General features: G+C 43.0%; 1 protein-coding gene across 1 annotated transcript in view; it reads left to right on the top strand.

The window, feature by feature from the left end:
- Positions 1–26,070, top strand: part of LOC124623146 (limbic system-associated membrane protein-like) — a 166,034-nt gene that overhangs the window by 133,287 nt on the left and 6,677 nt on the right. The window lies entirely within an intron of this gene.

Below are 26,070 nucleotides of genomic sequence, written 5' to 3'. Positions count from 1 at the left end.
ATTCAGGAAATTAAAGACGTCGGCCGTGCGATGTGGCCGGGCACCATCTTGGATAAACCACGAGGTGTTCGCAGTGTCGTCTAAGGCAGTTTGTACCGCCACAAATTCACGAAGAATGTCCAGATAGCGTGATGCAGTAATCGTTTCGGATCTGAAAAATGGGCCAATGATTCCTTTGGAAGAAATGGCGGCCCAGACCAGTACTTTTTGAGGATGCAGGGACGATGGGACTGCAACATGGGGCTTTTCGGTTCCCCATATGCGCCAGTTCTGTTTATTGACGAAGCCGTCCAGGTAAAAATAAGCTTCGTCAGTGAACCAAATGCTGCCCACATGCATATCGCCGTCATCAATCCTGTGCACTATATCGTTAGCGAATGTCTCGTGCAGCAATGGTAGCGGCGCTGAGGGGTTGCCGCGTTTGAATTTTGTATGGATAGAGGTGTAAACAATGGCGCATGAGACGATACGTGGACGTTGGCATCATTTGGACCGCAGCTGCAACACGGCGAACGGAAACCCGAGGCCGCTGTTGGATCACCTGCTGCACTAGCTGCGCATTGCCCTCTGTGGTTGCCGTACGCGGTCGCCCTACCTTTCCAGCACGTTCATCCGTCACGTTCCCAGGCCGTTGAAATTTTTCAAACAGATCCTTTATTGTATCGCTTTTCGGTCCTTTGGTTACATTAAACCTCCGTTGAAAACTTCGTCTTGTTCCAACAACACTGTGTTCCAGGCGGTGGAATTCCAACACCAGAAAAATCCTCTGTACTAAGGAATAAACCGTGTTGTCTACAGCACACTTGCACGTTGTGAACAGCACACGCTTACAGCAGAAAGACGATGTACAGAATGGCGCACCCACAGACTGCGTTGTCTTCTATATCTTTCACATCACTTGCAGCGCCATCTGTTGTTGAAAATTGTAACTACTGTAATTTCGAAAGTTTGTCCGCCTGAAAATGTACAGTTGTCCCAAGCATATTGCAACAAACGGTGTATTTCTATCGCTGCTCGTTTAGTTTTTATTGCCGTTTCAAATATACCGGTCATTTTTGAAACACCCTGTATCTCTGTATTTCAATACGCTTGCCTGTACCAGTTTCTTTGGCGCTTCAGTGAATTTCAGCATAACGGTACGTTAACCGGTTTTGTGGGTAACCTTTTGTGTATCTCCCGTGTATGGCGTATTATGCGCAGAGCATATTACAGCAGCAGCAGCAGCCGCCGTGAGAGAACCAGACACGGGTCTGCTGTGCCCCGACCGGAAATTATGGTTACAAACGATTTACTGCACGAGGCGCGCGCTGTAGCTTGTCGCGAAAGGAGAACGAACGCGCATCCTCGTAACCCCTACTCGATGTATGCAGGCCGGCTCGTTCAGATCTCAGAGTGAAACTACCACCTCTGAAATACCGCGCGGGAGGTACCTCCTGCCCGTAGGGTTCTACGACGCCATTCGAATCGGTCATAAAATTTTATCCGTCGCGGCCGTGTAGCGTTCACCGCGGTGGGATCGCTGCCGCTATCCCGGGAAAGCGAGTAAGATACGAACAGAGAATAACCCGCTGTCAACGGATTTGTGATGAACAGCGTATATCCCCCACTTCAGTCATATGGCAGTACAACGAGTAGGTATCACGTTCAATAGAAACTACCATTTTTCGTGTTAACGAAACAAAAATATTCCCTCTGGGCGGGCTGATATCGGGCGACTACCGATGGTTAAACGGTTCCGTGGATATGGTTATCTCAGATATGTGCGAGTTGCAATCCGGACAAGTTGTTGTGGCGCCAGAGCGAGACTGAAAAACTGTAAGATACTGGACTCGCATTCGGGTAGACATTTGTTGAAATGAGCAGAAACGCACCATCGACTTAAGGAACTTAATGATGATCCTGCAGTGGCATAGCTGATACTATGTCGAAGGAAACGTGATCCGTTTTGTAATCATAACATATATACTAAACCAACATTACGCACTCGTTACTTACGTTCCAACCTGAGCTACCCCATTTCACAGTATTCTTAGTCGGTGGCATCTACTTAAATTTCCAGTCCCAATAACTCTTTATGCTCAGAAAAGATGTCCGCCCCGATTGCTGAGTGGTCAGTGTGACGAATTGCCGTCCTCCGAGCACGAGTTCGATTCCCGGCTGGGTCGGGTATTCTCTCCACTCAGGTACTGGGTGCTGTGTTGTCTTAATCATCATTTCATTCCGATCCGACGCGCAGCTCGTCCAATGTGGCGTCGAATGTAGTAAGACCTGTACCAAGGCGGCCGGACCTTCCCCGTAAGGGGCCTCCCGGCTAATGATGCCAAACGCTGATTTCCATTTTTTCTGAAAACATCTGTCGTGTGTACCTATAAATTATTTTTTTACCTACCATTATCATTATAGTTATTACTGTGATTAATATTGGATTAATCATTATTATTAGAACTACGGCTATTAGTGACAGGAACTGCAGTGGTAGAAGAACTGCTAATATTAACTTTATTAGTTCACAGTCAGTATTATTTACTTACACTGCGACTTCAGACGTGCAAACCATTTGCTATTTTTCGTAACTAAAATTGTTATTTTTTAAGTAACTAAGGCGTAAAAAAAAGACTGTATGTGGGAAGCCCTGGTCCGATGAAAGAGAGAGCGAAAAGACTCTAATAAGGTCATATTAAAGAAATAGATAAAGACAATAAACCTACACCTTCCGGATCACTTCTTTTAATACACTACTACAGGTTTCAGTCAGCGCTGCGGATCATCTTCAGGTCTAGTCGGAAGAAGCGACGACAGCAAAAATTTAAAAACGGTGGTATTACAATCACCATTATCAGAGACTGCACAATTAACAACAAAATATTATGAGAACCCACACCACCTTGCGCCGTAATGCGCAGTTTCTCAATTAGCGTGAAATACAAGGGTTGTGGTTGAGGTAAAGTTTCGTATTTTCACATGAGGTGTGCATATGTCGAGGGCAAGTCCATTAAAACAACTCCAAAGAGGTTTATCCATCATAAAATGAAATAAAATAAAAAATAAAATCAAGAATTGGGATACATGATAATGAATTGCGTTTCACTATGCATGGTGCGTTACACAGTAAAATATAAAACGCAAATGAAAACCAACATCTCAGTTCAGTGTGTGTTTTACATTTTCGTTCTTGTCGCTATATTTTAAAGGACAATGCCAAATTAACAAACATATCTAATGAGCATAGTTTAAGTCTTCTACATTCAACTTTACGAACAGACCCTCATTTTAATGAATAAAAGCATACTGAGGCCTTCTACTGTAAGTCAAATAACGGGTGAAGAACAGTCACAAAACCATCTATAGCTTTTGGCAAATACTACACATCGCAAAGCAGTTTACTGGTAATAGTGTGGGAAAATAACAGAGTGACCGTTGGTGCGTGCAGCTTATCGTAACAGGTTCTGTTACAATCGATGTGGTAGTGTGTTTGTGAATGTCACAGGCTGAAGTCGTATCGACTACCTTCTGCAGCGGACAAACGAGATGATAAACGTATTCGTTTATGTGGAACGAGGGAAGACATAGTGCACAGAGTATTTAATGGAGCACATAATCGTAAATATTGAAGTAAGCGTTACGAAAAAATGCGTCCTGTTCGCTAAGATTCTTGTTAGGTTCCTCTCTTGTGGCGTCATAAATTTCAACTTCTTCATGCACGTTAAGATACCGCCCTTTCTTTGCTTTGTGGAAAATATCTACGTAGTAGTCAGTACTTGTGATCTCATATTTAAGAGTCGATAAATGCTTACTTTGTTATGTTTTCTGTTTAAGTGTAAGTTTACTAAAGTCAGATATAAATGCTTGACCCATCTGCGCAGTCATCAAACGTTATGCGATAACCACCGGAGTGCAAAATTTATTCTTTCCTTGTGAAATGTCACGACGAACCCTGCATCCCAACTTTTTTCAGTAGTGAAGGGACCTTTTACGTTAGACGTATGTACAGACCTTCCGATTTTATTATAAATTGAGTCACGGTATGTGTAATTACACTTGTCCCTCAGCTCAAGTTCGCGTTGACTAAGCTTCAGTTTATTGCACATGCGCGTAACCGTAGAGTTGTCGCACCCATTTGTTTCCGCAGTCTGTTTCAAGATCTCGATCTGCTTACCATTCTCATATTGTGCCGAAGGCAGGCGTAACATCCTACACAACACTGAGAGGAAATAGGCTTTCTTATACTTAGCGGTACAATAAAACCTCTTCACGATTGGTTTTGTGTAGGATTAAACATTTTGGATGCATCATAGTGTCGGAGCACATCGGTTTTCCAAAGACGGTCGAATTTGTGTTTCCCATCAGCTTTTGGAACCGTTAAGTCAATGTAACTGAGAATATTATCGTTCTCTATTACTGAAGTTAACAGTGTTTTTGGCCTGCCGATGTGCCCGAGTGGTTCTAAGCGCTTCAGTCGGGAATCACGCGACGGCTACGGTCGCGGATTCGAATCCTGCCTCGGGCATGAATGTGTGAGATGTCCTTCGCTTAGTTAGGTTTATGTAGTTCTAAATTATGAGGGACTGATGACCTCAGCTGTTAAGTACCATAGTGTCCAGAGCCATTTGAGGCAACCAACAGTGTTTTTGGATGTATGGTACGCATTTTTGCAGCCACCTGATTGACCCCTCATTCCCAGGAAATAAAATTGTTCAATCATCGACATGCTGCTTATCCTCAAGAATTCGATTTTTGACTAATGCATATTTTCGGAAGATAGTTGTTTCCAAGTCGTTTTTAAATATGCATAGAACAATGTCAGCCGGGATATTACTCACAAACAGGCCCCCAGCCTGCTGATATATTTTGTTGCTAAACATGAATATATATTTTATTTCATAAGGCGTCGTAAATTCGCCGGACAGAAAGTTAGTCACCCCAGTGCGCAAGGACATACGAGGTGCGGCTAGAAAAAAACGGGACTGATGCTGGAAAAAACATTTATTTACAATTATTTACAATTTCATGTTATCTCCTTCAATGTACTCTCCTCCTCGGTCTCTACACCGCTCCATACGAATTTTCCACTGTTCATAGCAATGCTGCAGATCATTTTCGGTAAGTCCATACATTACTTCCGTCGCTTTTTCTTCTACTGCTTCAACAGTCTCAAATCTAGTTCCTTTCAAAGCTGACTTGACTTTAGGGAAAAGAAAAAAGTCACAGGGGGCCAAATCAGGTGAGTAGGGTGGATGATCTAAGATGGGAATGTTGTGTTTTGCAAAAACGTCTTCACTGACAACGCACTGTGAGCTGGGGCATTGTCTTGGTGAAGGATCCATGACTTTTTTCTCCACAAATCGTTCCGTTTTCTCCGTACTCGCTCACGTAGGGTAGCCAGGACGCTAATGTAGTAACGCTGATTCACTGTTTGTCCCTCTGGTACCCAATCAATGTGCACAATCCCTTTGATGTCAAAAAAACAGTCATCATTGCCTTGAATTTCGATTTTGACATTCGTGCTTTTTTTTGACGTGGAGAACCAGGAGTTTTCCAATGCATCGATTGGCGTTTAGTTTCGGGATCGTAAGTAAAAAACCACGATTCATCGCAAGTAATAACATTTTGTAAGAAGGTGGGATCACTTTCAATGTTTCCCAGGATGTCAAAACAAATCATTCTTCGGCGTTCCTTCTGTTCAATTGTGAGACACTTTGGAACCATTTTTGAACACACTTTGTTCATGTTGAAACTTTCATGAAGAATCTGCCTAACACTTTCCTTGTCAACTCCTGTTAACTCAGACACTGCTCTGATTGTTAAACGGCGATCTTGTCGAACAAGTTTACCGATTTTTTCAATGTTTTCATCAGTTTTTGCTGACAATGGTTTGCCAGTGCGAGTGTCATCACTGGTGTCTTCGCGGCCATCTTTAAATCGTTTAAACCACTCAAACACTTGTGTTCGCGATAAACAATCATCGCCGTACACTTGTTGTAACATTACAAACGTTTCACATGCAGATTTTCCTAGTTTGAAACAAAATTTGATGTTAACACGTTGTTCTTTCTGTACACTCAACATTTTCCGACGCACAGACAAAACGTCAACTACTTAAAACAGACGCCACGGGCAGACTGAGTGCAGGAGGCAGATGAAACTCGAGCAGTAGGCGGAGCGAGAGTCACGTGACAGGCCACGCGACTTTCAGCCTTATTGCATTCGTTTTATTGTTTCACCAGTACTAGTCCGGTTTTTTTCTAGCCACACCTCGTATGAATGGTTAAACCTTTACAGTCATCACAGTGCTCGAGTAATGTGCTCAACCGCACGCGAGCCCCGTATACGTGAGCATAAGGCACTAGCGATCTGTGAGCCATTGATGTTTCCAGTGGACATTGTACGTAAACTTCGGTAAACATACAGATATGACAGAGTATCAAAACAGGGCAACCTTGTTTGGCCATACCCACGACTTTACCGTTCTTGACGTTGCTGGATTTATTGGTGTTTCGCTGCCGACTGTTCACCGTGTCTATAGGAGGTGGTGCAACACACGTGGGTGCGAAACACGTCACAATTGTGGCAGGAAAAATTTCCTGACCGTGAGCGAGCGGCGACGCGTTTCACGTCTTGTATAAGTATTGCGACGGCAACTGCGTGCGGTGAACGTTTGGAGTCGGGCACCTCGCAAGAAGTCATAGCTCACACAGTTAAAGATGACAAAAGCAAAGTCCATCGAGCTGGAACAGTATGTGGTTTTCCGAACACACAACCACTATGTTACACCTCGAATGGCCTGTGAAACCACCTTACCTGGACTCCGCAGAAAATCTGACGGACATGTTGGGTCAGAACTGCGCTATCATATCTTCAGCGAATAGCATAACCTGGATGTCACGTACCAGCACAGCGTTGTGGACACACATCCTAAGCGAATACAGGCGGTTATCAAGTCCAGGGACGGAATTACACGCTATTAAACTATCCCCGTTATCATTTCTCTAGCGGTGACTATCTTTTTTTTCTGTCCGGTGACCTTACTTACCCAAATATGTTACATTATCGTGTTTTTTAATTCTTGTTTCCATTATTTATTTTATTTTATGATGTAGAAACCACTTTAACGCTATTCTAATGTACTAGCGTATGATGTATTGACTTGTCACGTGACTATACAAAAGTTTTGACCTCTCGCAACCTTTGCATCTTACGTTAATAGATAAACTGCATAATTCTAACAATATTTTTTTGTTGACTGTGCAACCTATGATTACAGTGTTTGTAATATCACATTTTTGTAACTTTTGTTGTTGTTATCTGTTTTTTCTGTCGCAACTAGACGTGAAGGCGATCTGCAACGCAGATTGAAACCGGTTATCGAAAGCAAAAGAAGAGCTCCACACGGTGCTCGTGTATTTGTGAGCCTCTAATTAAATACAGAATTGCGGGAAATTAGTGCTGAATGTTCAACAATGGGCAATAACGTATGACGACGAAACTCGTTTCAATTCAATTCCAGGCCTTGAGAGGATAAGGTAGGTAGTTAGTTGTCGTGGTTAATTTGCAACCAAAAAACACCAGGTAACCATCCTATTTCATATAAACATCGAAGCAGTTGTGAGCCAATAGTCACGAAAGCAAACGAAAGAAAATGTGAAAGATAAAATGGAAAGCTAAACTAACAGGAAGAACGAGAAACAAGAAGAAAAGCTTAAAAATGAACGACTTAAGAACAATAGCAATTAGGAAAAAGAAAGGAGGAAGTGAAGAGTTTTGTAATGAAATCTTTTCGACATAGCGAATACTACAGGCACATCATGATGAAGGAAACATCAACCGTGTTCAGAAACCTTCCGACATCCAAACGTTTAGTTTTAGTAAAATTGATGGGCAAAATGGGTTAACTGCACCGCGTTCCTCCCTTAGAATTGTCCAGTCTTCAGACCGGTGTTGTATGTCTCGGTGAAACGTACCGACGCAGGTTTTTCAAGATGCTTTCTGCAGCACGAAATGGTGCAAATGTGTTCGCGACAAGATCATTCCTTATCCGTTTTATGAAACGAGAGAGATATAAAAAGAGAGCTGCTGTTTAACTTCACTAACATCATAAACCTAATAACATTTGAAAGCCCTTCTGCGGTCTATTTGTGCTATGCAACGGTCATTCATGTTCACAAGCAAACTTTCACTAAATACGTCCTGAAATCCTATAAATTCACGAGCATTAACAGCTGGTGCAACAAAATTTGATCTCAGTTACAACGGAAATGTAGCCTACCTGGACATTTAGATTCATAACATTTTGCGCTTAGTTATAAGTTATAAATGAAAATTGCATATGACATGTAATCTCAATAGCGTGTGTTGTACGAAGTCTAGATGTGTTTTGCATCGCGTAGCTGTTATTTTAGCAGTTCGTGTTACTACATTGCATTATAAATATGAGAGAATAATTGAGTTCTGTTTCCATTTGAGATCACTGCTCTTGTGCCAGTTTGTTATTTTGTTCAAACAATCGAGTTATACGAAGTATCGCATAGTCTGACGTTTGTAACTCGTGTGCCACATGTAAAAGGGGTCCCCTAACTCCATCCAATCGTGAATCGCGATTGGAATCGTGAACCTATTATAACATATTAGAAGCGTTCGCATGAACCGTGACACTCCCTTCACCTTCAACACGAAGAATTTTTTTATCTTTTTTGTTTTTAATATTGCCCTTATTCAGTATTAACAGCAGCATCAAGGTCTCCTCCTGCTTCGCTGTGTCAACGGAATTTATAGAGGAGTGACAAGTAGATTAATTCACCTTGCTCATAGAATTTACACTAAGGTGAGTCTACGAAATTAGTGATTTAATTGCCATTATTGCCCTACCGTTATGTAAATTACGACATTCTGTGGAAGCAATGTGAAAGAATAATTAAAAATGCATTTGCTTTCCTAAATCAAGATACGTTTTGAACTTTAGTTAATTGTCATTGACGTTATATCTTTCAAATTTCTAATTATTTTGATTTTCCGTGATTTTCCTAAAACTTTTTTTCCTCGTGGTTCTCGATCTCCAATTATTGGATGTGTTTACACCCTCACAATGTAATGTACTACGTAATATATGACCTTTGTAATAACGTTACACAGAAGCTTGCTGTTCACTGCGTAACTAAGTTTTAACGTCGAAGTTTTCTGTGTGCCTGAGTAAGAAGGTTCTGGTCTGCAGCTTTTGTTAGTTCAACTTCTATGTACCTCACCTACATTAGCTGTAAACAGATCTGCCGACTTATTTATCTGAGCACATATCACGAACCACTCTCATAGGTTTTCTACCTTCAGTTTATCTGTCTACCTTCCCAACTTCAAGATGCCTTGTGAGACTAGCTCTCTGGGAAGAAACGATATAACAGAGAAATGACCTAGCTGTAGTCTAGAGGGCTATCGACACAGCCTAGGAGATTATTTTCACAAAGAATTTTCCCTCTGCAATGGAATGTGCGCTGATTTGAAACTTCCTGAAAGATTAAAGCTTTGTGCCGTACCGCAAAATCGAATCTGGGACCTTTGCTTTCTAAGACAAGCGTTCTACAGATCGAGCTACCGAATCACGATTCACAACCGCTCCTCACAGCGTTCCTACGGCCAATATATCTCTCCTACCTCGCAAACTCCCTTGAAGCTATGCAGGAGAACTTCTGTGAAGTTTGGATGGTACGAGAGATATACCGGTGGAAGTATAGCTGTAAAGTAATAAGGCGATAAGGTAATTTAGGAGTAACTTCAGTAATTATCAGTGATAACATGTTGTTAATGTATATTACAGAAATTGTCTGCTGTAGTTTCTTCTACTCGTTGGCAGATAACTTCACCTTTTCCACATCCGTTATGGCTCTACTCCATGATGGTATTTGCCGAACATGGTGTGTAAATGAATAAATTTACGTACGCCTTACGTTGAACTAAAATAGAAATATTGCTGTAGGGGACTGCCGCTTAACCTTCGTTTCTGGGGTTTGTCTCACGTTTCTGCTCACGAAAGTGATGGTTCTTTTGAGGATGGATTCATAAATAATATATCAAAAATTATTTCTCCAGTAGGAGGGGTCATCCCAGTATGAACGTTAAAATCCAGCATATAGAATACTTTTAGCATATCGTCCATGAAGCGAGGAATCATTCACACTCTACAGACAACACTTGTCCATTTAATTCTTACATTTAGCTAACATCAGAGGCGTGTGTTGCACGTAAGTGCCGTTTTGAGACACGACAGTTGCGGCACTGCGATCGTAGATCCGAAAATGGATGCTAGGCTCCTCCATCTCTTGGCTCCCCATTGACGCCATAATGTAAAATTTCGTCTGTGTATGCGTTTCTGAACTCTATCGTGTTGCAGATAACTCTTGTCACTCCCCATACTGTGAAGCATAACTGCTATGTTAAATTTCACAATTCAAAATTACGCACAATTGCCGAGCGCTGTACAACGAATAGATACTGTATGTTTAGTGCTCCTGTACACTTTAACGGTGGTGAAATTTTGCCTTATACCTAGTACAACACATATCTTAAACTTAGGGCTGTTCGGGCAATCAGGGGAAACGCTCCTGTTATTCACAGCGAATGTTTGTGCCCACCAACCTTCTTCCGATTTGTGGTTTGTATCTATAATGTATTTAAGTATACAGCTCCATACACACATTAAATACTTGAAATTACAATGAAATGAACATCCTTAGCTGCTTACAGGCGTTGACGTACGTCAACGGGGACAGATGTAAATGTGTGCCCCGACCGGGACTCGAAGCCGGGATCTCCTGCTTACATGGCAGAGGCTCTATCAATCTGAGCCGCCGAGGACACAGAGGGTAGCGCCACTGCAGGGATTTATCTCTGGCACGCCTTCCGCGAAACCCACATTCTCAACGTATTGTCCCGCACTACATTCGTAGTGCCCCCGCTCATTATACACATTACTCGCGGAACCTTTACAGCGCGGACATATCCAAAAGAATAGATACCATCTTAGAATATATGTAATAAATACTTGTTCTCAATAGCTCCGGCGCTTGTACTACCATCTCTGCCTACATTTCATTACATTTTATTGCTACTTTTAACATTCAGTACAGGATGATTCATATCGCTCTCAGGAAGCGAGAAGCATACACGTCACATCAGGCTACAGATGGTCTCGGAGCGTGAGAACAGTGGGATTGTTAGAAGCGTATCGTGCTGGAACCTTTACAGACAGCACGAATTCCCCTGGAAATCTGTTTTAATATGAAAATACATCTCAAACTGTGCTTCTGACGTTACTTGCACCACAGCTCATTAATAATAATTTTAATAAATCACTATCCAAACGTAAAAACTACACTCCTGGAAATGGAAAAAAGAACACATTGACACCGGTGTGTCAGACCCACCATACTTGCTCCGGACACTGCGAGAGGGCTGTACAAGCAATGATCACACCCACGGCACAGCGGACACACCAGGAACCGCGGTGTTGGCCGTCGAATGGCGCTAGCTGCGCAGCATTTGTGCACCGCCGCCGTCAGTGTCAGCCAGTTTGCCGTGGCATACGGAGCTCCATCGCAGTCTTTAACACTGGTAGCATGCCGCGACATCGTGGACGTGAACCGTATGTGCAGTTGACGGACTTTGAGCGAGGGCGTATAGTGGGCATGCGGGAGGCCGGGTGGACGTACCGCCGAATTGCTCAACACGTGGGGCGTGAGGTCTCCACAGAACATCGATGTTGTCGCCAGTGGTCGGCGGAAGGTGCACGTGCCCGTCGACCTGGGACCGGACCGCAGCGACGCACGGATGCACGCCAAGACCGTAGGATCCTACGCAGTGCCGTAGGGGACCGCACCGCCACTTCCCAGCAAATTAGGGACACTGTTGCTCCTGGGGTATCGGCGAGGACCATTCGCAACCGTCTCCATGAAGCTGGGCTACGGTCCCGCACACCGTTAGGCCGTCTTCCGCTCACACCCCAACATTGTGCAGCCCGCCTCCAGTGGTGTCGCGACAGGCGTGAATGGAGGGACGAATGGAGACGTGTCGTCTTCAGCGATGAGAGTCGATTCTGCCTTGGTGCCAATGATGGTCGTATGCGTGTTTGGCGCCGTGCAGGTGAGCGCCACAATCAGGACTGCATACGACCGAGGCACACAGGGCCAACACCCGGCATCATGGTGTGGGGAGCGATCTCCTACACTGGCCGTACACCACTGGTGATCGTCGAGGGGACACTGAATAGTGCACGGTACATCCAAACCGTCATCGAACCCATCGTTCTACCATTCCTAGACCGGCAAGGGAACTTGCTGTTCCAAGAGGACAATGCACGTCCGCATGTATCCCGTGCCACCCAACGTGCTCTAGAAGTTGTGAGTCAACCACCCTGGCCAGCAAGATCTCCGGATCTTTCCCCCATTGAGCATGTTTGGGACTGGATGAAGCGTCGTCTCACGCGGTCTGCACGTCCAGCACGAACGCTGGTCCAACTGAGGCGCCAGGTGGAAATGGCATGGCAAGCCGTTCCACAGGACTACATCCAGCATCTCTACGATCGTCTCCATGGGAGAATAGCAGCCTGCATTGCTGCGAAAGGCGTATATACACTGTACTAGTGCCGACATTGTGCATGCTCCGTTGCCTGTGTCTATGTGCCTGTGGTTCTGTCAGTGTGATCATGTGATGTATCTGACCCCAGGAATGTGTCAATAAAGTTTCCCCTTCCTGGGACAATGAATTCACGGTGTTCTTATTTCAATTTCCAGGAGTGTATATACAAATTTCAGTTAACTTGAAAGCCGTTGGGGAAAACTACGGACCAACCACAGTCGCGGTGTAGGTTGGCATATGCCAAATCGTTAAGATAGCTCGCTACTAGTCTACCGTCGGTTTCCGACATATAAATGATTGGTTCAAATGGCTCTGAGCACTATAGGACTTAACTTCTAAGGTCATCAGTCCCCTAGAACTTAGAACTACTTAAACCTAACTAACCTAAGGTCATCACACACATCCATGCCCGAGGCAGGATTCGAACGTGGGACCGTAGCGGTCGCGCGGTTCCACACTGTAGCGCCTAGAACCGCTCGGCCACTTCGGCCGGCCCTACGACGTGGGAACAAGTACTCTAAAGTGTAGAGCGGATTTTGAGTAAATGCTAATGAAATCACTAAGGTTGCTTCGCAAAATATTTGTTTGTGATCTCTTATGAACTGTGAGATCATTTGAAGCTTTGCATTATGATTTCTATTACGCTATAGAAATAATGTGCATCCGAAAACTAAACCGTGAACAGCGATAGTAGACTGGCTCTCAGAACCCTTTCTCTTGATTTTTTGGTTCTGTGAAAAGAAATAAAATCAAGTGGCATCTCAACATTCCGTTGTTTTAGTTTTATTAGCAGCAGATTCTTCCCCATTTGCCACACGGTTGTGCAGTGTTTACTGCATACACGCTAGAGACGATGGCTACGACGCATCTTTATAAGAAGAAAAATAAGCAAGATCCTTCCAGTCGTTCTTGGGAAACTGAGCCCAGACATCACTTGCTGAAATCCACCGAGGTAATTCATCGTGGCACACCCTGAAGGCGAGAAATTATCTGTTCAGTAACCCCACGAGCATAAAAATTTTACTTACCCTGATATTGACAGTCTACGAACTTTGAAGGCACCAGTCTGAATGCCGCGACGCGGGGGCAACAGCCTGTGTCTCATCGTACAACAATTTATCTCCTTCAGTAATAAAATGTTCCGGGACGGCACATTTTTGTGGTTGACATACATGCGTGTGACGATGACGTTCCACCCAACGATCCTGGACCCCACGAATCGTTTGTCCAATACAGACATTCCCGCAATGGCAGGGAATCTTGTAGAACCCGGGCTTTCTCAAACCAAGATAATCCTTCACTGAGCCCAGCAGTGTAGGGGCACACACAGCCACGCCCGAGGGAGGACTCGAACCTCCGGCGGAAGGGACCACGCAGTCCGTGACATGGCGCCTCAAACCACGTGGCCACCCCACGTGGCGAGCCCAACAGAGCTCTGGTCTTAGCTGGCGGACAGAATACGCTTTTAACACCATATTCCTTTAAAATTCTTCCAATTTTTGAAGATATACTTCCAGCAAGAAGTTAAATGCCACCGATTTACTTGTATCTTTTATCGTTACTGGTGAGACGTTGACGCTACGTCTGTGGTATGGCCACATGGGAGGGATGATGTGGATTGTTTTCTAGATCATTTCAATTGTCTGCATCCCAATATTAAGTTCACGATGGAAGTTTAAAAGGATGGAAAACTTCCGTTTCTAGATGTCTTGGTCTACAGGAGAGATGATGGGACATTAGGACATAGACTTTATCGTATCCCACGCATACCAACAGATATCCTCTTGGAGCAAGTTGACCTCCATGGTACCAACGCAACGGGGTCCTACATATATTGGTAAAAAGAGCTTATGCCATCTCAGATGCAGATAGTTTCACACAGAGAACTGGGCCATCTAATAGCTGTGTTCAAGCAGAGTGGTTATACTGACATTCACATCCGTCGTGTTTTACAGTTTGGACTTTTCCGGGAACCAACAGAAGATACAAGCAAATAGGTGGCATTCCTGCCTTTCGCAGCAAGTATATCTTCAAAAATTGGAGGAATTGTAAAGAAATTTTATATTGAAAGTGCATTCCGTCCACCAGCTTGGACCAGAACTCTGCTGGGCTCAGTGAAGGATGATTTGGATTTGAGAAATTCCGGTGTCTACAAGATTCCCTGCCATTACGGGAATGTCTATATTGGACAAGCGATTCGTACGGTCCAGGATCGTTCCGTGGAGCGTCATGGCCATAATCGTTTATTTCAGCCACAAAAATCTGCAGTTCCGGAATGTTGTATTACTGAAGGACATAAAATGTTGTCCGATGAGACACCAGTGGTTGACCCTGCGTCGCGGTATTGCGACTCTGTAGTGAAAGAAGCCACTGAAATCCAGCTATCTGACGATGTTATAAACAGAGATAAAGGGTATCCTTTAACTAAGAGTTGCAACCCCTGTTCTGTTTGACAATAAGAAACAACGGTCCTTGTGTCGCTCTTCAAAAAATGGCAATAGTATTTGACATCGATGTATCATTTCCGCGAGCCTTTACCACCGGTGTGCTGTTGTGCCTGTCACCACAGGGCAGTTCCGTTCGCGCACGCGCGGTGGATCCACGGCCGGTGTGTAAGGAGCCACCGCGGCGTGTTTGATTTCAGTTCCGGCGGGATAGTGCGACGGCCTACTCACCTGATGATCACGTGATCATTAGGAGATTGTAATACTCTTTGAACAATTTCTTTCCTCCATGGCACTTTTACAATCAAACAGCTACATCAAAGGGCTCTGTACTGAGGGAAAAAATAATATACTCATTTCCCTTTAAGGAATTGTAATCATCTATGCATTAATAAAAATGGGAGTTTACATGAGACGTATCCAAGGAGCTTGCACATTAGTGTTACAGATATAAATTAGACAACAATTAGGAATTACGCGAAGAATTCGCAAATGGTAACGAATAAAGTACTGTAATTAGGTGTACCAGCTGAAGAATTTGGCAAATCGGTACTAGACATCGTTTAGCCAATAAGCTGTCGACTTGACCTGTGCCACCGGCATTGATGGCAGTCACTCTGATTTTTCTTTTTCAGTGGCGATATTTTAATTTAACAGTAAGTCTTTCAACCGCTACATCTCATGTTACGTCTGTAACTTGCTGTTCTGACCTCTAGAAATGATTTCATATTTTTACATCCCTGTCATAATGTATACGGAGGCCTACTTATTTTCATCTTCTTCTTCACGGATGGATCACTTAGGACCACGCGTAATCAACATCTGCTGGCCTTCCTTTTCACTCAGTATTCCTTCATACGTAACGAATGGTCTAGTTTTTACATTCTAAGGCAGCGTGATTTATTTCACTATAATTTTCTACCCCTTTGATATATTCACGAGCCTTGACTATTTGTGAATTTACATGCACTTTAAATTGCTGGTGGTCATCAGTAACTTGTTCGATTTGTGTAGTTAATTCACTTTTTACTTGAACAATAGCTTGCGTACATTCCTGTTTAACCTGATTTATTTCAATTTTTACGTTACTACTAAGCACTGCCATGTCGTGCTTCCAACAATCTCTTAGATCTGAAATTTTTGAATCCAGCTTAGATTCTATTTCCTCACCCATATTACACATTTTTTACTCTAACCAACTCATTTTTGAATCTGTCTCAGAATCTGTTTTTGTCATATCAGAACCTAATTTGGTCATATTAACTTCCATCTCCTCACTTAATGAGGTACCCATTTTCGTCGTTTTAGCTTCCATCTCATCACTTAATGAGGTACCCATTTTCGTCGTATAAGAATCCATTTTCGTCATATTAGCATCTAAACCATTCAGTTTTGCCTATAGACTCATTAACATACCTGCCACACTATCTTTCGCCCCATCATTTACTGATACAATGTTTCCATTAATATTAGCTACTGGCACAGGTAGATCTGACACACTGGGATCTGATACATTCTGTTCCACCTCCGATCCATAATTACCACTTAATGACTCTGTCAAAGTACTACTGAAATTGGGTTGGGACACATCCAAGCTAAAGTTCATGGGGTCAAACATCTGTTCCCCTTCAGCTTTCCCCCTATCTACCCTCAGTTCGTCCTCTACATTTGTTTGCTTACACTCAGCCATTTTATTCAGTTTTTTCACACACACACACACACACACACACACACACACACACACACACAAAGTTTTAAAAAACACACTACTTAGCGCTTCTGATGTCTCCAACACGGCTAGCTGAGGCTGTGGGCCTGATCACCACGCACTGGGCCGCCGTACCAGTTCACGGGCCACCACTCCGTTCAGCGCTGCCAACTACACTCCTGGAAATTGAAATAAGAACACCGTGAATTCATTGTCCCAGGAAGGGGAAACTTTATTGACACATTCCTGGGGTCAGATACATCACATGATCACACTGACAGAACCACAGGCACATAGACACAGGCAACACAGCATGCACAATGTCGGCACTAGTACAGTGTATATCCACCTTTCGCAGCAATGCAGGCTGCTATTCTCCCATGGAGACGATAGTAGAGATGCTGGATGTAGTCATGTGGAACGGCTTGCCATGCCATTTCCACCTGGCGCCTCAGTTGGACCAGCGTTCGTGCTGGACGTGCAGACCGCGTGAGACGACGCTTCATCCAGTCCCAAACATGCTCAATGGGGGACAGATCCGGAGATCTTGCTGGCCAGGGTAGTTGACTTACACCTTCTAGAGCACGTTGGGTGGCACGGGATACATGCGGACGTGCATTGTCCTGTTGGAACAGCAAGTTCCCTTGCCGATCTAGGAATGGTAGAACGATGGGTTCGATGACAGTTTGGATGTACCGTGCACTATTCAGTGTCCCCTCGACAATCACCAGTGGTGTACGGCCAGTGTAGGAGATCGCTCCCCACACCATGATGCCGGGTGTTGGCCCTGTGTGCCTCGGTCGTATGCAGTCCTGATTGTGGCGCTCACCTGCACGGCGCCAAACACGCATACGACCATCATTGGCACCAAGGCAGAAGCGACTCTCATCGCTGAAGACGACACGTCTCCATTCGTCCCTCCATTCACGCCTGTCGCGACACCAGTGGAGGCGGGCTGCACGATGTTGGGGCGTGAGCGGAAGACGGCCTAACGGTGTGCGGGACCGTAGCCCAGCTTCATGGAGACGGTTGCGAATGGTCCTCGCCGATACCCCAGGAGCAACAGTGTCCCTAATTTGCTGGGAAGTGGCGGTGCGGTCCCCTACGGCACTGCGTAGGATCCTACGGTCTTGGCGTGCATCCGTGCGTCGCTGCGGTCCGGTCCCAGGTCGACGGGCACGTGCACCTTCCGCCGACCACTGGCGACAACATCGATGTACTGTGGAGACCTCACGCCCCACGTGTTGAGCAATTCGGCGGTACGTCCACCCGGCCTCCCGCATGCCCACTATACGCCCTCGCTCAAAGTCCGTCAACTGCACATACGGTTCACGTCCACGCTGTCGCGGCATGCTACCAGTGTTAAAGACTGCGATGGAGCTCCGTATGCCACGGCAAACTGGCTGACACTGACGGCGGCGGTGCACAAATGCTGCGCAGCTAGCGCCATTCGACGGCCAACACCGCGGTTCCTGGTGTGTCCGCTGTGCCGTGCGTGTGATCATTGCTTGTACAGCCCTCTCGCAGTGTCCGGAGCAAGTATGGTGGGTCTGACACACCGGTGTCAATGTATTCTTTTTTCCATTTCCAGGAGTGTACTTCCGCTGCCGCCGTCGCGTCGTCTTGTAGCTCGTAGTCTGCCAGATGTCGCCGTCATCAGCCGCTTCAGTCGGCGAGATATAACCGCAAAATTCATCTGCTAAGCACATCAGACACACTCACAGTTCATGGGCTGTCACTGTCTTTCTGTCCACGTGGCGACAGTTCACTCTTAATGTTTGTCCTTTCCCCAGTTCCTATTTATTCGCGAGCACTTTTTTTTTATCGTCCGGTTACACACACACACACACTACTGCTTTTAATGAAATGTTTCATTATCTTTCCCGGCCGATGCACCAATTGCGATGGATTTTTACGTGCGTGCGTGCGATGCACCAATTGCGACGAATTACACGTTGCTGCTTCAATGCAATTTCTTTTATAATTTTTGTTCACCTACCTCTTTACAGCGGTAGATCTTCTCACGTAAACTCCTGACTGCAGCTACTTACGAGATCACAGAAAAGTAGTGTTGAGGAAACTGTAACCTCATAGCTACACGCCGGAGGCCGCTATAAGTAAAATTTGCTGAAAATTGTCTATGTACTTTAAAGAAATGATTCGGAAAGGGGATGTCACTCGTACTTTAAATATGAAGTTCAAATTTAAACCTACAATAGATCTTTATTGCCGTTAAGCAAGATCATCAGCCCACATTTACGAAAATTACTAAAGTTTCTGCTCACAGTTACCACCATACTTAAAACAGCCAGAACTTTTACCTTCACAAAATTTCGAAACCAATTACTTGTAACACAGTCAATGATCGGCCAATTACTTCTGCACACGATATTCAGTGGTTGTCTTTAGTTAAAGTTTATGCCCGCCATAAAATATTCAGTATGAATATACTCAGTACCGCCACGCTATGTAATTCAAAGTTCACTCGCGATTTTCGTCGGAACGAATTATCACAACACTCTAAAGTTTTCATAAACAGTATCTGGTCACTACCAGATACCATTAACCCTGGACCATAACGCGGAAGGCATCCCAAGACTTCATCTTACACTTAATGTGAAAAGTCACATCCAGCATAACCGCCTCCAATCAAATCAAGCTCGCGACTCTCCTCTCACTCTCCCACACTCAAAACTCTATCTCCTCGCTAGGCGGCCAACCGTCTCGCTTCTCATTGGCTGTCAGCACTTACGACCAGTGAGAACTCACTTCTAGGTCGCGGCTCGCGCCAAAAATCTAGCAAGCACCAACCACTTCTCTAGGCTCATTGACGTCATCAAATTAAGTAACACAAAACTCTCTAATTAAATAAACAAAACCAAATGAACTATAAGCTTTACTCTACATCTGGAAATTTATTATGTAGTCGCGAATGTTCTGGCTGTCTAATACATAAGCATACATACTTTGACATCCGACATTCGCTAGTAGGGGAACCACTAGTGGATTCGTTCCCACGTTACAGAGTTGGAACACTTGCCAGTTCCTGTAGAGAATTACACGAATGATTTTTAATAATGACAAACGTCCCACATACTATCACGCACGCATTCCCATTTAACGCACCCTACACACAATACACATATTTACTTACAATTCATGAAATTATTACTATAGAAAAGTTACAGAGCTTTTCTGAAATTAAAAACTTTCCAAATTTATATATGAACACCGAATGTGTTATCAGATCATCGTACATAGTCACTGAAGGTGAACTATTACATCACTGTATTTATCTAAATTCTTGACTGTCGGATAATTACGTTTTTTTATGGAATTTTACTAACTTCCAAAATACAACTATTTTTTGATCTCAGGCTTTAACATATTGTTTCTTTTCACAACAGATGGATGTACATCAAATATGACGTTCCTCAGGTTATTCCTTTATTGGTTAGTAATATCTTTAGTTTCGTATAATGTAAGTGACCTACCCGCGCTACTACACTGCTTTCACATGCGCAGCTGCAACAGATGGTCGTGACGTCAGTCTGCATGACACAACTCGTCCGTTACTGACCGTTTAATACTCTACCGGCTTACATTGCAATCCACATACATTCTGAAGTACAGCTTTTAATAGACAATTGGGCGATCGCGCACTAGTTCCGACGCCACGCAGTGCTGAACACAATCTCTATAATTTGATTTAATCCATTATAAATTGCTTATAGAAGCCTGTAGCTGTGAAAACAATCAATTTTGTTCACAAATAACTATTGTGTTACAAGTGCCATTTTCTTTTATTTATTCTTTGTATGACGCCTTTCGGCAACTGATCCCCAGTTTTTAGATACATCAATAGGGAGAATGTTCTAGGACTTCCAAATAGTATGATATATATTTGTACAAATAGCATTAATTTTAATAATCTCGATCATTATTTGCTTGTGTATGTTTAGAATGACATTTCTTTCTATGTGTTACTAACATGTAATCCAGAACACCCGGGGGTAAAGTCTACAAATATCTCAGCATATAAACGGTCACAAACAAAATATTGGTGGAAAGTTATACTACATACTTAAATAAAAATAGTAACACATAAAAATAAGCACATATAAGCAAATTACGATATAGATTTTCATAATTAAGATTAATACTCCCTTTCGAAGGCCATAGCATTATCTCTGTTAAATTGATATAAGAGCTTCTTGATAAATGCTTTTTACGTACAATGGTAAGACAGAGATTTTGGAACCAGGTTTTAAATTTCCAGGGGCAGATGTGGATTCTGACCACAATCTATTGGTTATGAACTGCAGATTGAAACTGAAGAAACTGCAAAAAGGCGGGAATTTAAGGAGATGGGACCTGGATAAACTGAAAGAACCAGAGGTTGTACAGAGTTTCAGGGAGAGCATAAGGGAACAATTGACAGGAATGGGGGAAAGAAATACAGTAGAAGAAGAATGGGTAGCTCTGAGGGATGAAGTAGTGAAGGCAGCAGAGGATCAAGTAGGTAAAAAGACGAGGGCTAATAGAAATCCTTGGGTAACAGAAGAAATATTGAATTTAACTGATGAAAGGAGAAAATATAAAAATGCAGTAAATGAAGCAGGCAAAAAGGAATACAAACGTCTCAAAAATGAGATCGACAGGAAGTGCAAAATGGCTAAGCAGGGATGGCTAGAGGACAAATGTAAGAATGTAGAGGCTTGTCTCACTAGGGGTAAGATAGATACTACCTACAGGAAAATTAAAGAGTCCTTTGGAGAGAAGAGAACCACTTGTATGAATATCAAGAGCTCAGATGGCAACCCAGTTCTAAGCAAAGAAGGGAAGGCAGAAAGGTGGAAGGAGTATATAGAGGGTTTATACAAGGGCGATGTACTTGAGGACAATATTATGGAAATGGAAGAGGATGTAGATGAAGATGAAATGGGAGATAAGATACTGCGTGAAGAGTTTGACAGAGCACTGAAAGACCTGAGTCGAAACAAGGCCCCAGGAGTAGACAACATTCCATTAGAACTACTGATGGCCTTGGGAGAGCCAGTCATGCCAAAACTCTACCATCTGGTGAGTAAGATGTATGAGACAGGCGAAATACCCACGGACATCAAGAAGAATATAATAATTCCAATCCCAAAGAAAGCAGGTGTTGATAGATGTGAAAATTACCGAACTATCGGTTTAATAAGTCACAGCTGCAAAATACTAACGCGAATTCTTTACAGACGAATGGAAAAACTGGTAGAAGCGGACCACGGGGAGGATCAGTTTGGATTCCGTAGAAATGTTGGAACACGTGAGGTAATACTAACCTTACGACTTATCTTAGAAGAAAGATTAAGAAAAGGCAAACCTACGTTTCTAGCATTTGTAGACTTAGAGAAAGCTTTTGACAACGTTAACTGGAATACTCTCTTTCAAATTCTGAAGATGGCAGGGGTAAAATACAGGGAGCGAAAGGCTATTTACAATTTGTACAGAAACCAGATGGCGGTTATAAGAGTCGAGGGGCATCAAAGGGAAGCAGTGGTTGGGAAAGGAGTGGGACAGGGTTGTAGCCTCTCCCCAATGTTATTCAATCTGTATATTGAGCAAGCAGTAAAGGAAACAAACGAAAAATTCGGAGTAGGTATTAAAATTCATGGAGAAGAAGTAAAAACTTTGAGGTTCGCCGATGACATTGTAATTCTGTCAGAGACAGCAAAGGACTTAGAAGAGCAGTTGAACGGAATGGACAGTGTCTTGAAAGGAGGATATAAGATAAACATCAACAAAAGCAAAACGAGGATAATGGAATGTAGTCAAATTAAATCGGGTGATGCTGAGGGGATTAGATTAGGAAATGAGACACTTAAAGTAGTAAAGGAGTTTTGCTATTTAGGGAGTAAAGTAACTGATGATGGTCGAAGTAGAGAGGATATAAAATGTAGACTGGCAACGGCAAGGAAATCGTTTCTGAAGAAGAGAAATTTGTTAACATCAAGTATAGATTTAAGTGTCACCAAGTCGTTTCTGGAAGTATTTGTGTGGAGTGTAGCCATGTATGGAAGTGAAACATGGACGATAACCAGTTTGGACAAGTAGAGAATAGAAGCTTTCGAAATGTGGTGCTACAGAAAAATGCTGAAGATAAGGTGGGTAGATCACGTAACTAATGAGGAGGTATTGAATAGGATTAGGGAGAAGAGAAGTTTGTGGCACAACTTGACTAGATGAAGGGATCGGTTGGTAGGACATGTTTTGAGGCATCAAGGGATCACAAATTTAGCATTGGAGGGCAGCGTGGAGGGTAAAAATCGTAGAGGGAGACCAAGAGATCAATACACTAAGCAGATTCAGAAGGATGTAGGTTGCAGTAGGTACTGGGAGATGAAGAAGCTTGCACAGGATAGAGTAGCATGGAGAGCTGCATCAAACCAGTCTCAGGACTGAAGACCACAACAACAACAACGTACACTTACTATTCTCGATGTATACTGTACTGTTCGTGATGTTTCATGTCTGTGATGGTCAACAAAAAAGGGCCATTAGAAAACTGAAAGTAGAAGTTCTTTCAAATTTCGCTTCTAATTACTTACAACGATCGCTAGTCAACTAAACATTGTGCGTTGTTAGATATTACAATAAAGAAAACATAACAACGTAGAACTTTACACAGCGAAATCATCACGAATAAGCGGCATAGTGCAGAGCAAAATGTAGTTGAAAATGGAAATGTCTTCCAGAAACGCCTCATACAAATACAAATAAAAGATTTTAGTGAGTGGTAGCAAGAAAATGGTTCAAATGGCTCTGAGCACTATGGGACTCAACTGCTGTGGTCATCAGTCCCCTAGAACTTGGAACTACTTAAACCTAACTAACCTAAAGACATCACACACATCCATGCCTGAGGCAGGATTCGAACCTGCGACCGTAGCAGTCGCACGGTTCCGGACTGCGCGCCTAGAACCGCGAGACCACCGCGGCCGGCGGGTGGTAGCAGACAAGTTATTTATAAACAAACCCACAATTGATCTATGATTGTGCAGGATGAATTCGAATATGGCAAATCATGGATAGTCCAGCTAATCTTTTAAAAGGAATTTAACCCTCGCAATACCAATAGGGGGGAAGGTACTTCATGTCCACTTTTTATTTTAATTTGTATTTTAAAATGCTGAAAAATTACTTTTAATGCCTTATTATACCATATTGTATAATTATGTTAAATTTTTCAGTAAATGTGAACCCAAAACTATATCTCTCAGCAGTGAATATGACTTTTCTAAGCATATGTTGTACACATATTGTGCGATTCAGGACCATTCTTACACATCTGTTCATATTTAAAAAGCATGTTGTGGACAAAATCAAACAACAGATAACGAGATATTTTATGTTTTACAATATATTTGTAATGGTGATAAAGTAATTTTACCTTAAAACTGTTCCAATGGTCCCTCTTTGCTCACAAAAACAGTAATACGGGATCGGGGGCCTTCTTTATTCTAAACACTTTTGATATTTATTTATGTATTCCCCCAAACTAGTTTCAGCGAGAAATTTCGTCATCGTCAGTGAGTTATTTTGATTCTTATTTGCTATACGTCACGACATGATTTTGCAGTTGTTGCCGCTGTTTTCGGCATATTTGTGCGTTCTTCTGTTGCCGTTTTTCGTGGCCTACATCATGTCATGTGCAAGTTAGTTGGACTGCTTGCAGCCACTTTTAGACACAGAGAAACATAATTTTCGTACCTCGTTCGAGATATATAACATTACGTGTTGTTGTTGTTGTGGTCTTCAGTCCTGAGACTGGTTTGATGCAGCTCTCCATGCTACTCTATCCTGTGCAAGCTTCTTCATCTCCCAGTACCTACTGAAGCCTGCATCCTTCCGAATCTGCTTAGTGTATTCATCTCTTCGTCTCCCTCTACAATTTTTACCCTCCACGCTGCCCTCCAGTACTAAATTGGTGATCCCTTGATGCCTCAAAACATGTTCTACAAACCGATCCCTTTTTCTAGGCAAGTTGTGCCACAAACTCCTCTTCTCCAGAATTCTGTTCAATACCTCCTCATTAGTTATGTGATCGACCCATCTAATCTTCAGCATTCTTCTGTAGCACCACATTTCGAAAGCTTCTATTCTATTCTTGTCTAAACTATTTATCGTCAATGTTTCACTTCCATACATGGCTACACTCCATACAAATACGTTCAGAAACGACTTCCTGACACTGAAATCTATACTCGATGTTAACAAATTTCTCTTCTTCAGAAACGCTTTCCTTGCCATTGGCAATCTACATTTTATATCTTCTCCACTTCAACCATCATCAGTTATTTTGCTCCCCAAATAGCAAAACTCCTTTGCTACTTTAAGAGTCTCAGTTGCTGATCTAATTCCCTTAGCATCACCCGACTTAATTCGACTACTTTCCGTTATCCTCGTTTTGCTTCTGTTGATGTTTATCTTATATCCTCCTTTCAAGACACTGTCCATTCCGTTCGACTGCTCTTCCAAGTCCTTTGCTGTCTCTGACAGAATTACAGTGTCATCGGCGAACCTCAAAGTTTTTATTTCTTCTCCATGGATTTTAATACCTACTCCAAACTTTTATTTTGTCTCCCTCACTGCTTGCTCAATATAAAGATTGAGTAACATTGGGGAGAGGCTACAACCCTGTCTCACTCCCTTCCCAACCTCTGCTTCCCTTTCATGTCCCTCGACTCTTATAACTGCAACTGCTTTCTGTACAAATTGTAAATAGCCTTCCGATCCTTGCATTTTACCCCTGCCACCTTCAGAATTTGAAAGAGAGTATTCCAGTCAACATTGTCAAAAGCTTTCTCTGAGTCTACAGATGCTAGAAACGTAGGTTTGTCTTTTCTTAATCTAGCTTCTTAGATATGTTGTAAGGTCAGTATTGCCTCACGTGTACTAACATTTCTACGGAATCCAAACTGATTTTCGCCGAGGTCGGCTTCTACTAGTTTCTCCATTCGTCTGTAAAGAATTCGTGTTAGTATTTTGCAACTGTGACTTAATAAACTGATAGTTTGGTAATTTTCACATCTGTCAACACTTCTTCTTTCTTTGGGATTGGAATTATTATATTCTTCTTGAATTCTAAGGGAATTTCGCCTGTCTGATACATCTTGCTCACCAGATGGTAGAGTTTTGTCAGGACTGGCTCTCCCAAGGCTGTCAATAGTTCTAATGCAATGTGTAATGTGCTAAAAGATATTTTTGCTTATAGATCAGTAACCATCAGGAAAGTGTGTGGTTAACAAAAGTTAA

Source organism: Schistocerca americana, chromosome 7, assembly GCF_021461395.2.
Source record: "Schistocerca americana isolate TAMUIC-IGC-003095 chromosome 7, iqSchAmer2.1, whole genome shotgun sequence".
Classification (NCBI taxonomy): domain Eukaryota; kingdom Metazoa; phylum Arthropoda; class Insecta; order Orthoptera; family Acrididae; genus Schistocerca; species Schistocerca americana.
This window is presented reverse-complemented; position numbering and strand designations above follow the sequence as displayed.